This window comes from Astyanax mexicanus, chromosome 23 (genome assembly GCF_023375975.1).
Source record: "Astyanax mexicanus isolate ESR-SI-001 chromosome 23, AstMex3_surface, whole genome shotgun sequence".
NCBI lineage: Eukaryota > Metazoa > Chordata > Actinopteri > Characiformes > Acestrorhamphidae > Astyanax > Astyanax mexicanus.
In genome coordinates, this window is record NC_064430.1 from 8,838,996 (window position 1) to 8,854,340 (window position 15,345).

Below are 15,345 nucleotides of genomic sequence, written 5' to 3' on the forward strand. Positions count from 1 at the left end.
TTGGATTGATTGATGGGGATGGAGTATGGTTTGGATGGATGGATTAGGATGGACTATGGTTTGGATTGATTGATGGGGATGGAGTATGGTTTGGATGGATGGATTAGGATGGAGTATGGTTTGGATTGATTGATGGGGATGGAGTATGGTTTGGATTGATTGATGGGGATGGAGTATGGTTTGGATGGATGGATTAGGATGGAGTATGGTTTGGATTGATTGATGGGATGGAGTATGGGTTGGATTGATGGGGATAGAGTATGGTTTGGATGGATGGATTAGGATGGAGTATGGTTTGGATTGATTGATGGGGATGGAGTATGGTTTGGATGGATAAATTCGGATGGAGTATGGTTTGGATTGAATGAGTGGGATGGAGTATGGTTTGGATGGATGAATGGATGGAGGAAGGTATTGGATGGATGGATGGATGTAGTGGATGGATGGTTTATCTTAAAATACACAAAAATATAAAGCTCAGTAAAACAATACAAACAGTGCAACAAAGGAGCTACAAACCAAGGGAGCAAACAATTGAAACAATCAAACAAAAAAGACAAATTTTAACATAAACAGATAAAGTAATATATATATATATATATATATATATATATATATATATATATATATATATATATATATATATATATATATAAAACTTACATAAACACACACAAATCCTCAGACCATGCCAAACAGAAAAAATAAAAATGGCCGACAGTGACCTTTTAAACGCTAAGCCCCACCTTATCCTGCTGCAAAGGATTATGGTCTTTGTAGTTTTTTTAACCCATTTTTAGACCTTCCAGTAGTAGTATTTAATGAGAGGACCAGCCTGAGAGGGGTACAGTAAGTGTAATATAGCTCAATATATTTATTTAGACAGTGGCCATTACACTAAGCAACATACTTTGCAGCAAAGTGTAAATAAGGTATTGCTAAACAAACCGCTAACTAGGTAGTATCTTATCTATAATCGCACAGTCCCACAGCTAACTAACACGATAGGTAGTTATAATTTAGCTAACTAAGTTACTATCTCAGATTCTACAGTAGTAATTATCTTCCACACAGTCTGGCTGTATTTATAAATAATTGATCTAGTGTTCGTGTTTGAAGCTCTTTCTGAAATGAACAGAGGAGCTTTATTTATTTATTTAGTTAGTTTAACAAGGTATATCTGGATATCTATCTTAATTTAACATGTTTACAAACCACAGAGCAAACCGTGGTTAAAGTGATGATTTCTACACCGTTTAAGTGATATTACATCAGTGGTGAGGTAAATGCCCCGTTTTCAGCTGTTTTACACTCACCTACACGAGAGGAGCAGCGGAGGGGGCTGTGACTCGCGTTGAGCGGCTCTCTGCCTTACTGCTGGCCGTGAAGCGGTACCTGTCACGTGATCTTCGGAGCGTGATGTGATTGGCTGGTTGTTGGCTCGATTGAAGACTGAATGATTGCTCATCCTGTGTGTCCCGGATGTTGACAGCGAATTTTGAGCGTTGTATTTTAGCAGTCGAATTTGACAGGTCGAATTTGAGCAACCTGAATTTATTTTAATTGAATTTTTAAAACTTGAATTTTTGCTTTTGAATTTTTTTACATTCAAATAAAATAAGTGAAAATGATATACTGAAAAATTCAAGTGTTTAATTCAGAGGCAAAAAAATCACATGCAATAATTCAATGTAAAATAATTCAGTGCTAAAAATTCAAGTGCTTTTAAAATTCAAAATCTGGTAACACTGTTTTACTTCCATAGTAGTACAGTTGCCAAACATCCATTAATTCCTACCTAAAACCCAAATGTGCAATTTCTTAAAGGTTAAAGCCACTAGAAATAACAACAAGCTCTGATACATTTGATTTATTGCATTTAACAGTTAAACAAACATCACTGAAAAGCCTGTTGGTGCTCAGTGATGGGCCAATGGATGCTTTAATGCTAATTTCCATTTGCCCTTTCTTCCCAGCACTCTCTCCAATTTATCATTAAAGTCTATTCCAGTTCTCGCCCACTAGCCAACACTCCCTTATTACACAATTCTACTACTTCTGAGAGGCCAAAAAGAGAGCAAGGACAATTATTGCCCCTTCAACTTCCACCCACAAATGACTATGGTACTGCCAAGGATCAAATCCAAGGCTCAGACCAGGGGTCACCTGTCTTATCCACCTTCTTACGTGGTGTGGCTGCAGGCTTTTGTTGCAATCATGCTTGGGGACACCTGATTCCACTGGCTTTTACTCTTTTTTAAAATACGGCCAGTAAGCTCCAGCTTAGAGCTCCCAGTTGCCTTGAATCATTACCAGCTTAAAGCCCCTTAAAAACTTTCAAAGCAGGTTAAAAGAGCCTAAAAGTAAGTTAAAAAAATTTGCAGCAAGTTGAGGTATGTGACCAGATGGATCAGAGTCTCCATGGCCGATGGCAATGATAGCAACAGTGGCACAAACCCGTAATGAGAAAAGGTCAACGTGGGCGTAATTATTTAAGAACTGAGAGAATGATTTTTTAAATCTGAAATAAAGGCAAAGGCAGAATTGTGACTGTGGAGGAGAGAATACAAAACATAGAGGCTGTCACTCATTCGCCTGTGTCTGTCCTGTGTTTTTCCCTCTTTTGGTTTTCTGTGCTCCTGCTCTCTGTTTTCCTGTCTTGTGTTCCCAGCCATGTGTTTTTTGAGCACATGGCCCCGCCCTAGCCCTACCCTAGCCATTAGTGTTATCACCTTGTGTAATGTTTGTAACCCCGCCCCCTCATTACCGGTCTTTACCCTCCTTGTGTGTAAATAGCCCAGTGTAGGGGTGTTCTGTTTCATCTCTCTGGGTGTGCTTTCTGTGTGTTCTCTGGGTGTGCTTTCTGTGTTCTCTGGGTGTGCTTTCTGTGTTCTCTGGGTGTTCTCTGGGTGTGCTGTTCTGTGTTCTCTGGGTGTGCTTTCTGTGTTCTCTGGGTGTGCTTTCTGTGTTCTCTGGGTGTGCTGTTCTGTTTTCTCTGGGTGTGCTGTTCTGTTTTCTCTGGGTGTGCTGTTCTGTTTTCTCTGGGTGTGCTGTTCTGTTTTCTCTGGGTGTGCTTTCTGTGTGTTCTCTGTGTTCTCTGGGTGTGCTTTCTGTGTGTTCTCTGTTTTCTCTGGGTGTGCTTTCTGTGTTCTCTGGGTGTTCTCTGGGTGTGCTGTTCTGTTTTCTCTGGGTGTGCTGTTCTGTTTTCTCTGGGTGTGCTGTTCTGTTTTCTCTGGATGTGCTTTCTGTGTGTTCTGTTTTCTCTGGGTGTGCTTTCTGTGTGTTCTGTTTTCTCTGGGTGTGCTTTCTGTGTGTTCTGTTTTCTCTGGGTGTGCTTTCTGTGTGTTCTGTTTTCTCTGGGTGTGCTTTCTGCGTGTTCTCTGTGTTCTCTGGGTGTGCTTTCTGTGTGTTCTCTGTGTTCTCTGGGTGTGCTTTCAGTGTGTTCTGTGTTCTCTGGGTGTGCTTTCTGTGTTCTCTGGGTGTGCTTTCTGCGTGTTCTCTGGGTGTGCTTTCTGCGTGTTCTCTGGGTGTGCTTTCTGCGTGTTCTCTGGGTGTGCTTTCTGCATGTTCTCTGGGTGTGCTTTCTGCGTGTTCTCTGGCCGTGTTTTCGGCGTGTTCTCTCGGTCTTCTCTGGCCGTGTGTGTTATTGGGGTGTCTTGATGGTTCACTTGCACAATGTAAGTGAGCTGTATCTGTGTGTAATGTGAACGAATCTGTTCCTGTAACGCCACCTCACATGCGCATACTGATACGTGTATAAACATCGCCTCCTTCACCAACAGTAAAATAATCTAATAGTAGAGAGACGATTTGTAGCTTTATAAAGGGAAATGGATGAGTTAGCAGCTCATATGTGGAGCATCTTTTGCTGGAGTGGAGAGTAAGCAGCTGGTCTGAAGTTCATGTTTAGGTCGAGGAGGTGAAAAAAAGGCCAGGCTGTTTGCTTTTGCTTTTGACTTTGACTGTTCACATGCATGTCGCATGTCTATGGATTGGATTTGTATCCAATTTTGGACCACATAGGAAAGTGATTCAAATCTGATTTGAAAAAAATCGAACGAAAATACATGAAGTCCATTGTAATGGATGCATAGTCTGAAAGGGTTGAATCATTCAATTTAAAGCTTTGAATCTGAGACACTTTAAGACTTTTTAAGACCCTCCAGAAACCATGTGGAGGATTAAAATGCTGGGTTCAAATTAAATGGTGTTTTTTTTTCTTCTTTTTTCTTTTCTTCTATGTGAGGATAAGTGGAATAATTCCAGGTGTAAACAGGCACATAGTGTTGTACTTCTATTGGATAAAAGGGAAGGTAAGAGGGTAAAAGAGAGGGAGATAAGTAGATAGAAAGAGATCGATAGAGAGAAAGAGAGATATCCTTGAGGGAAACTCGGTCAGGAATGAATGGAGAAAAAAAAAAACCCTTTGAACTTAAAGATTCCTGAAGTAGGTCTATGGTAAGTGCTGAGGAAAGCACCCTTCTAACTGGCAATTTTCTCACATCTCCCCAAAGTGCTTCTCCACCCTCTCTCAGAGAGTGCATGCGTATGGAATATCAAAGCCTCGCAGTTTTTAACACGCCCCTCACATCTAATTAGTGCTGCAACACTCAGGGCATGTCCCACTTTAACTTGGGCAGACCTGCATTCTACAGCATGTACTGAACCTTGTCTGAGACAGACACCTGAGCAGTGTTTTAAACAAGCCGAAGAGCCTTTAAGCTACATGCATACAGCAGTCATTACTCTTTTTGTTCTTTTTGTCTTATCATGATAAAGAATTGATATAGTCAGGCCGCGGGCACTAGCCATCGCTCACAGCCCACTCTGGGACCACCTGTCAGGATTCACTTGCTCTGGCCTGTTAACCACAAGCCCCACTTTTTTTTCATTAGAGTGGAAGCACCTGTCTCAAAACGTCTGAGACTACCTCGTGAAGTTCGGCCAAATTTTATCCCCTCATCTTTTGAAGAGTAATTGGTCATTTGGTCAGTTTGGTGCAGAAAAAAATACCTGTCAATGCTGTGTTAGCAATGTGGGACTAGATCCATAGCTGACATGCTAATGCTATGTTGGCGATATGGGACTATACCAATAGCTGGCATACCAATGTTTGGTTAGCGATGCTGGGATTAGACCTATAGCTGGCTTTTTTTTTAGCAATGTGGAAATGGACCCAAAGCTGGCATGCTTATACTATGTTGGCAATATGGGATTAGACCTACAGCCGGCAGGCCAATGCTGTGTTAGTGATGTGGGATTAGACCAATAGCTGGCATGCTAATGCTATGTTGGTGATATGGAACTATACCAATAGCTGGCATACCAATGTTCGGTTAGCGATGCTGGGATTAGACCTATAGCTGGCATGCTAATGCTTTTTTTTTTTTTAGCAATGTGGTAATTGACCCAAAGCTGGCGTGCCAATGTTTCATTTATTTATTTTTTTATTTTTTAGCAATGCTTGGATCAGGATTAGACCCATAGTCTGCCTCTGATTGTGCAATGTAGCAAATTAAAAAAACTAAATACTGTAACCAAGCTAACAGGTCTGCAAATATGAAGAGTGATTCATGCTGCATTGCATTTGAACTGGTAAGTCAAAATTTCCTAGATCTGAGTAAGAAATTTTAACTGGAATGCTCCTAAAGGTTAGATTTTCTACTGGGAAAGTCGGGAGAACCTCATCAATTGTGTGTATGTGTTTGCTCAGATATGTATCAGCACTCTCTCTTTGGTAAAATGCTGTAGTGCCCGATGCAGTTATCCAGGTGGACGGTTGTTTCCGGTTGAAAGTATGCTGTGTGCTATTTGCTGCCGCTTCTCGCCAGTCTAAATGGTTGTGTGTCCTTGGGTGTCTAGATAATAGTGTATGTGTATAAGTGCTATATAAGTGTAACTTTATCTTCACACACTCTGCAGTTCCCCTCTATTAAAAACTGCTTAAGATGAAATCAGCAGATACTTAGTGTAATGCTCCCCTATCAATTTTTGTTAAAACTGCCCCTGTAATTTGACTGGTGATAAATTCTAAAGTCTCTGACAATTTAATAGCAAAAAAAAAATGATATGTCTTTGCCAATCATTGATTTGGTCATTATATATGTTGCAGGAATGGTCAGCGTTGGAGTGGACAGAGAAATGCGATGAAACTTTTTTGCAAAAATAGAGCTCTTTATTTATTTATTTTTTTATTATTATTATTATTATTTTTTTTTTTTAGTCTTTTCTATAACCTAAACAAAACAAAACAACAAAATGCAAAAATAAACAGGCTACAAGTTTGCCAGGCTAAATCATAAGGAATGACCCTGAACAATACTTCTACACTGCCAAACACACGGTACCTTCCACCATGACAATTACACCTCAAAAAACAAAAACCCCCCGGCTCTGGAGCCTCTACTGGGCTTATATACCCGAAGCCCCTCCCTTCAGATGAGCCCATCACAAAAGTAAATCAAATCATCTAAATAACAAAATTAAATGGGAAAAAAACAACTGGAAAGAATGAACATAAAATACATAAACACCCAAAATAACTTCCAGTAAACAAAAATCCCTGCTACACATTACCAAATACATTTTCCCCAAACCTAGTAAAACACCCCCGGCTAAAATGGTATGTGCCGCCCAGAGCGCGCTCCCCCCCTCAATAATTACCCTCTTGAACAGTGCCTCCGTTTCGTCGGAGGAAGGAGGAAGTGAGGGAGTGAGGCTGGTGAGTCTACAGAAAACAATTGTGTTTGTAAGTTTGCTAAAATATTAAACTGCAAAAACGGACCTATGTGTAAGTGTGCTTTGTTCCTGTTACTGATAAAATGTTTTAAACAGATGAATGAATTTTTTTGAGATATGGGGTGTGTTCAAATAAGAGTGGTGAAATAAACAAACAAATGCTTCCAAAATGCCGGTTGGCCACCCCCGCACTCGGTAACAAATGCTAGTAAAGTGTTATGGTGAACAGTGAAATGTGGAATGTTAAAACCAGGTAAACCAAGACAGAAAACTGAATGGGAATGAAACGCTTCCCACTGCAGTAGGTCAGCTGCTGTTTAAATATGCCGGCAGAAAGCTGCCTATGCGCTTGCATGAGTAACTGGATGTGTGCTTGATTGGCGTCAGCGTCACGGCTCACTCCGTGACATTTCCCCCCCCTTCGGAAAATGCCCCCTGTGGCATCCTAGACAAAAAGTCCGCAGTACAGTTCATTTTCCCTGCTCTGTACAAAACTTCAAAATCAAAAGGCTGTATGGCCAAGAACCACCTGGTGATCCTGGCATTGGTATCCCGCATACTCCCCAACCAGAACAAGGCTCTGTGATCCGTCTCAAGTACAAATTTGCGCCCCAACAAATAGTACTTAAAAGAGTCCAGTGCCCATTTTATAGCAAGGCACTCTTTTTCCACCGTCGAGTACTTTTGCTCCCTGGGTAGCAGCTTACGGCTAATGTAAGCCACCGGCCGCAGTTGTCCTTCATCCCCCTGCAGGAGGACTGCACCCAGGCCTCGCTCAGACGCATCCGTCTGCAAAGTGAATTGTCTTTCGAAGTCTGGACTGAGGAGCACAGGCTCTTGGCACAAAGAGTCCTTTAAGTCCCGGAATGCGCTCTCGCACTCCCTAGTCCACTGCACCTCGTTGGGCTGGTTCTTGCGGGTCAACTCAGTCAGCACAAAGGCCTTCTCTGAAAAGGTTGGTATAAAGCGCCTGTACCAACCCACAAGACCCAAGAACGACCGCACCTGCTTCTTGGTGGTTGGTCGCTCAGCCGACTTGATGGCTTCCACCTTCCCCACCTGAGGACGGATGACACCTCTGCCCAGAACGTAGCCCAGGTAGGAGGTCTCCTCCCTTGCCAAGGCACATTTGTCTGGGTGGATGGTGAGGCCCGCCTCCTTAACCACGGAAAGGATCTGTCGTAGATGGTGGAGGTGCTCCTCCCAGGTGGCGCTGTAGATCACAATGTCATCAAGATAGGCGGCGGCAAAGCCCTCCGCCCCCCTGAGGATTCTGTCCATCAGACGCTGGAAACTCGCTGGCGCCCCATGCAGACCGAAGGGTAGAACCGTAAACTGGAAGTGCCCAAACGGTGTTCTGAAGGCAGTGAGCTCTTTGCTGCCCTCTGACAGTGGCACTTGCCAATAACCTTTGCACAAGTCAAGTGTGCTAAGGTATTTGGCCTTGCCTAGGCGGTCAATGAGGTCGTCGATCCTTGGCATGGGGTACGGGTCAAACTTCGCTTGCATGTTGACCTTGCGAAAGTCCAAGCAGAATCTCAGGCTGCCATCTTTTTTGGGGACCAGGATGACTGGGCTGCTCCACTCGCTGAAGGACGGCTCGATGACCCCCAGCTGAAGCATCATGTCCAGCTCCTCCTTCATGACCGGCAGAAGTCGCTCAGGCACCCTGTAGCAAGGCTGCCGCACTGGGTTGTCATCCTTGAGCACCACCCGGTGCTCCACCAGCTCTGTCCGCCCCGGTCGCTGAGTGAAGAGCCCCTCTTGTAAAATGTCGTAGAGGTCACGCTGTTGCTCCTCTGACAGATGACTGAGGTCCAGCTGGCTCTCCTCCTTTCTGCCTGGCAGATACTGTTCGCTGTACTCTACCTCCTCTTCGACTGCTTTGATGAACAGTGCTGACGCCTCCTGCTGTGGCTCTGATTGCAGTTCTGGCTCTGCCCGCTCAGTCCACCGCTTCAGCATGTTGACATGGAAGACTTGATGTTTCTTCCGACGGTCTGGCATGTTGATCTCGTAGGTCACGTCACCCATCTTGCGTGTCACAGTGTAGGGCCCCTGCCATTTCGCCAACAGCTTGTTATCTGAGCTGGGCAACAACAACAGGACCCGATCACCAGGCTGAAAGCTTCGCTTGCGGGCAGAACGGTCGTACCAAGCCTTCTGTTGCTCTTGGGACTTGCGGAGATTTTGTTGAGCCATGGTGGTCACAGCAGTCAGCTTCTCTCTCATCTTTAAGACGTAGGAGATGATGTCGGTCTGTTCCGATGTCTCTCCTTCCCAGGTCTCCTTCAGCACATCCAGTGGTCCCCGCACCTGATGTCCATACAGCAGTTCGAAAGGAGAGAACCCCGTTGACTCTTGGGGAACCTCTCTGTATGCGAACAACAGGTAGGGTAGCCACTGGTCCCACTCTTCGCCGCTGTCATCCACGAACCGTCTGAGCATGTTCAGCAGGGTCTGATTGAACCGCTCGACAAGTCCATCCGTCTGTGGGTGATAGGGAGTGGTTCTGACGCGCTTTATCCCTAACAGGTCATAGACTTGCTTAAGTGTCTTACTCATGAAGTTGGGGCCTTGGTCTGTTAACACCTCACGGGGAATCCCTACTCTGGAGAACAGCTGGAGTAGGCATGATGCAATTTGCTTAGCAGTGACAACTTTTAGGGGGAATGCCTCGGGGTACCTAGTAGCATAGTCACAAATTACTAAAATGAAGCGGTTCCCTGACCTGCTCTTTTCCAGGGGTCCAACGACATCTACCCCTATCCTCTCAAAAGGGGTATCAACTACAGGGAGTGGCACTAATGGGGCACGTGCAAAACCCTTTCCTCCTGCTAGCTGACATTGGGGACATGATCTACAGTAATCTTTAACTTGCACAAACATTCCTGGCCAGTAAAAACGTCTGCTAATACGTAGCAGTGTCTTCATGTGGGCTAGGTGACCCGCCCAAGGGATTGTGTGGCCTAGCTCCAGAACTTGCTGTCTATACTGCTTTGGCACTACAAGCTGCATACCATCTTCACTGTGTCTATACAGGATATTATTTTGCAGGATAAAAATTTCCTTTCCAAGGGCTGGGACAAAGCAAGGACCATCCTCTGCCTTCTTGAACAGTCTGGCTAACGTTGGGTCTGCACGCTGCAATACAGCAACATCACCATCAAAGTGTACATCCGGATCAGACAGGCTAGGGGAATCAACATCAGGCTCGTTCTGTAGGCTTGACTGGTCTACAATGTCTAGCACTTCCTGTCTACGCTTAGCACATCTCTGCTCTCTGGTGCATGTAGGCTCAGCTGGAACATCCTCACCATAAAACGGGAAATCAGCCATGTCAATAGGTTTAGCTTTAGCCATAGCTCTTGTCACCACACAGCTTAAAGCAGTTTTCCCTACCAGGTCCATCAATACAGGGAGGTCTCGGCCTAATAACATCGGATATGGCAGTTTGGGGACCAGCCCCACCTTGAGCAAATAAGTCTGAGCACATACACTGACATATACATCTGCTGTACTATGCTCACTTATATCACCATGAACACAACAGATAGTCAACTTGTCATTCTCATTTCTAAATTCAAGGGGTACCAAATCTGCCTGAACCAATGTCTGTGTGCATCCTGTGTCAACTAGGGCCGTGGTGGGTTTACCATTAAGTTCTACCGCAATGACAGGATCTCTGCTCTGCTGGGTCCTAATGGGTGGGTTAGGGTTGGGCACATAGCATAGGTGGGAATGTTTGGGCTTCCTGAGGGGGCAAGCGGGGCTCTTGTGACCTTCCCTACCACAGTTAAAGCATGAAACACCTTGGGACTTAGCAATGCTTTGGGGCGGGGGTGGGGTGTTCCTACTGTAGTTAGGGAGCGCACCAGAACCACGTCCACTACCAACACCATCAGACTTACCCCAGGGTTGACGATCCAGCACTCCGGCGTAACGGAACCTCTTGGAGCCTTTGTGTGCGGCAACGAAGTTCTCCACCAGGGTGGCGGCCTCTGCTGCTGTCGTCGGGTTGCGTTCTTTAACCCAGGTCCTCACCTCCGGATAGAGAACACGCAGGTATTGCTCCAGCACCATGGTCTCCATGAGGTCCTCTTTGCTGCTGGTGTCGTACTTCACCCATTTACAGAACAGATCTTTCAGACGAATGTACAGTTCTTGTGGTGTTTCATCTTGGCTAGTGTCCATCGCTCGAAATTGTGAGCGGTAAGTCTCTGCATTTATTTCATATTTTTTCAAAATGGCTTCTTTTAATTTGTCAAAGTCCATGTTGTGTTCAGGGTCCATTGCAATGAAGGCGCTCCTGGCTTTGCCTGTTAAAAGTGGGATCAAGTGGATTGCCCAGTCCTCCTTCGGCCACTCCCCGGCTGCTGCCAGCTTCTCGAAAGTACTCAGGTAGTGGTCGATGTTGTCGGTCTCTTCAAGCTTTGGCATCTTCAGCTTGTACGGCGTCCTACCCCCTCTGGTGGTGTCTGTGGCCGGTTCGGATGTTAAACTGCGAGAAGGTACAGGAGTGCTCCCCCTCTCTCTCACATACTCCACATCCAACTGGAGCTGGGTCACTTGGTGGGTAAGGACGGAGTACTGCTGGGCTTGCCGTGCTGAGTCTTTCTCCAGCTTCTCGTCTCTGGCTCGTTGCACCATCATGAAGGACTCGAACATCCTTGCCAGCCGGTCCAGGGAAGACTCATCTCTCATCTCTGCGTTGGCCGTGGCTCCTGCTGCTGCTGTTGCCTCCGCCGCTGCTGCTGCCTCTTCATTGGCTTGTGGTTTGCTTTCCTGGTCGCCATATTTGTCTTCATCTCTGCCACTCAGAATCCCACTTCTGACACCACATGTTGCAGGAATGGTCAGCGTTGGAGTGGACAGAGAAATGCGATGAAACTTTTTTGCAAAAATAGAGCTCTTTATTTATTTATTTTTTTATTATTATTATTATTATTTTTTTTTTTTAGTCTTTTCTATAACCTAAACAAAACAAAACAACAAAATGCAAAAATAAACAGGCTACAAGTTTGCCAGGCTAAATCATAAGGAATGACCCTGAACAATACTTCTACACTGCCAAACACACGGTACCTTCCACCATGACAATTACACCTCAAAAAACAAAAACCCCCCCGGCTCTGGAGCCTCTACTGGGCTTATATACCCGAAGCCCCTCCCTTCAGATGAGCCCATCACAAAAGTAAATCAAATCATCTAAATAACAAAATTAAATGGGAAAAAAACAACTGGAAAGAATGAACATAAAATACATAAACACCCAAAATAACTTCCAGTAAACAAAAATCCCTGCTACACATTACCAAATACATTTTCCCCAAACCTAGTAAAACACCCCCGGCTAAAATGGTATGTGCCGCCCAGAGCGCGCTCCCCCCCCCCAATAATTACCCTCTTGAACAGTGCCTCCGTTTCGTCGGAGGAAGTGAGGGAGTGAGGCTGGTGAGTCTACAGAAAACAATTGTGTTTGTAAGTTTGCTAAAATATTAAACTGCAAAAACGGACCTATGTGTAAGTGTGCTTTGTTCCTGTTACTGATAAAATGTTTTAAACAGATGAATGAATTTTTTAGAGATATGGGGTGTGTTCAAATAAGAGTGGTGAAATAAACAAACAAATGCTTCCAAAATGCCGGTTGGCCACCCCCGCACTCGGTAACAAATGCTAGTAAAGTGTTATGGTGAACAGTGAAATGTGGAATGTTAAAACCAGGTAAACCAAGACAGAAAACTGAATGGGAATGAAACGCTTCCCACTGCAGTAGGTCAGCTGCTGTTTAAATATGCCGGCAGAAAGCTGCCTATGCGCTTGCATGAGTAACTGGATGTGTGCTTGATTGGCGTCAGCGTCACGGCTCACTCCGTGACAATATAGATAAAAAAAGAAACAGGGATTAATTAGTGTTCTTTTAATCTGCCTCCAGCAAAGTGGATTAAACCTTTTAATAAATCAATTCCTTATGGTTTTACAGTGCCATTAATGCAGCATTTATGCTGTTTCATTTGAGCACAGAACCCGAAATTCAGAATCGAAAATGACTGCTCGTCCAGATCAACAGTAGTAAAAGCAGAAGTCTTATGTTAAGCATTGCTTAGTAGTCCTTTTTTGTTTCTTTAAATCAGTATAACACACAGAGATCTGTCTAATCTCCATCTGTGGACATGATTCCTTGCTGTTTGAATGTGCAAAATGCAGCATTATGCATTATGTTTACAACATCGGAAAAATTCGACCGTTTCTGACGCAACAGGCCACCCAACTCCTGGTACAAGCTGTGGTAATCTCACGCCTCGACTACTGCAATGCCGTACTAACTGGCCTCCCGGCCTGTGTAGTAAAACCACTCCAGATGATCCAGAACGCAGCAGCACGTTTGGTCTTCAACCAACCAAAACGGGCACATGTCACCCCGCTGCTCATTGAGCTCCACTGGCTACCCGTTGATGCTCGCATCAAATTCAAAGTGCTTACAATCGCCTACAAGGTGATGACAGAACAGGCTCCTTCCTACCTGCACTCGCTCCTGAAGGCTTACGCTACCTCCCGGCCGCTGCACTCCTCCAATGAACGTCGCCTCGCTTTGCCAAACAAACATTCACACAAAGCAATCCAGACTGTTCTCATACAGAGTTCCACAATGGTGGAACAAACTACCTTCCACTACCAGATCAGGAGAATCTCTCGCTATCTTTAAGAAACTCCTGAAGACAGAGCTCTTCAAAGAGCACTTACTCTCCTAACACCTCTAACAAACTAACTAATTCTAACCCCGTCTCCTTCTTCCTCTTCTCTACTCCTCTATCCCATTATTTCCCTCTGACCTCCTTAAGGCCCTATCTATAGATGCTTTATTTTTAACTTCTATTATTTTTGTACTTAACCTCTTCTATTATTTGCACTTCAATATTGTAAGTCGCTTTGGACAAAAGCGTCTGCCAAATGTAATGTAATGTAATGTAATGTAATGTAATTGTTATCAACTGGTATCGCTAATAATGCTAACCTAGGACAATGCTAACAATCATAGCTGATATCTGAATGTTTAACTGGAATGTATCTTGGCTTTACGTCATTCCCAGTCCGACATCTGAGATAAATTGAACGCAGCATTGCTGAATTTTGGCACAGGTAGACTAAGCTAGCTGTTAGCTAACAAAGTTTTAAATGTTATAATTGAAGAAGCTATTCACTGGGAAAGTTAGTTACACAAAAGAGCCAATCAACAACAGTATTAATCACTTTTTTGCAAAGGCTCTTCACTTAGAAAAATGGAAATGATGCTTTTCTAAGCTACGCTGACTCTGAAGAAATACGGAAAACGAAACGTCACCTGCAGCCTCTCCTGTGAGGGGGTGCTTTTTCTGGCGGGGATGCTGAATTCGTCACCATAGTAGTGCCTAAATCTGCACCCCGCCATAAAAAACACCCCCTCTCGGCAGCGCGTATGCACCATCTTCTTGATAAAAGCAGAGATAATTGCTTTAGCTAACTTAGAAATGGCGGGGGTGCAGATTTTGGCACGCTTTTCAAATAAAAGTTTAATTTAAAACAATTTCAGCTTTGTTTTTATCATTTTTGGGGGAACAAATCCACCTATTTCTATTTTTATTCCCCACGGTTTCTACACCAATGCTTTTTTTGTCACAGACGGCTTGTTTTCTACTTACTCCCTGTCTTGCACATGTCCTGATTACATCAGTCCACCATGTCTCAGTGATCACTTTGCTATTCAGAAATAATAGGCTTGTGTAAGTGAACTGATGAGCTGATGTCTGAGATTTCCTGCCATCCCCAAGAGTTTTAACATAGACACACACACACGCACACAAACACACACACCGGAGACATGACACAGAGAAAGCTGTCCTGTCTCAGATGAAGCCGTCATCCATAGGGAGGGAGGGAAAGTGACTAAAGACTAAGGATGAAAGAAGAGGCTGATTGGCAGACTAGGGAGCCTAATCTTGGGACGGCTATTATCTCTCTCTTATCTTGCAAATGGTTTTGTATGTCTTTGTAATAGCATTACTTAGCCAGACATTTAGATAATGAGATGCAAAATGTTTCTTTTTTACTGTTTTGTGTTTGTTTTACTCAGTTTAAGATGTCTGAAAATTACGAAAATACCTTAAAAGGACCATTTAAAATTCTAAACTATTTTGTGGAAAACGTGGAATTTATTTCAGACAAAAACAAATTAGTATAATAATGATTGTGGTCAATGTTTGCAGCTCCTCAGCAAATATGCAGAACTTGCTGTGGGGGCACAACGCAGCGTTCAGGACTCACAGAAGCAAGCCTGAAATAATCATCTCAGCGAATTTTTAGTCATCGTTTTATGTATTATCACAATTTCCAACAATAAAAACAACTGTTAACTGTGTTTACATGGCATAGTACTTTCCAAATACATGTTAGAAAAATTGTATTTAACCAAGAGAAAAAAAAGGGAATATCAGCAGGTCAGCACAGAGTTGATCTATTATGTCTCTAAATAGTTTACTTGAAATTATATTTATATTTATATTTAACATCAATTCTTAGTACATTCCTAATATACCTGGTGTATGACAAATAGCAATACAGTTATACTCC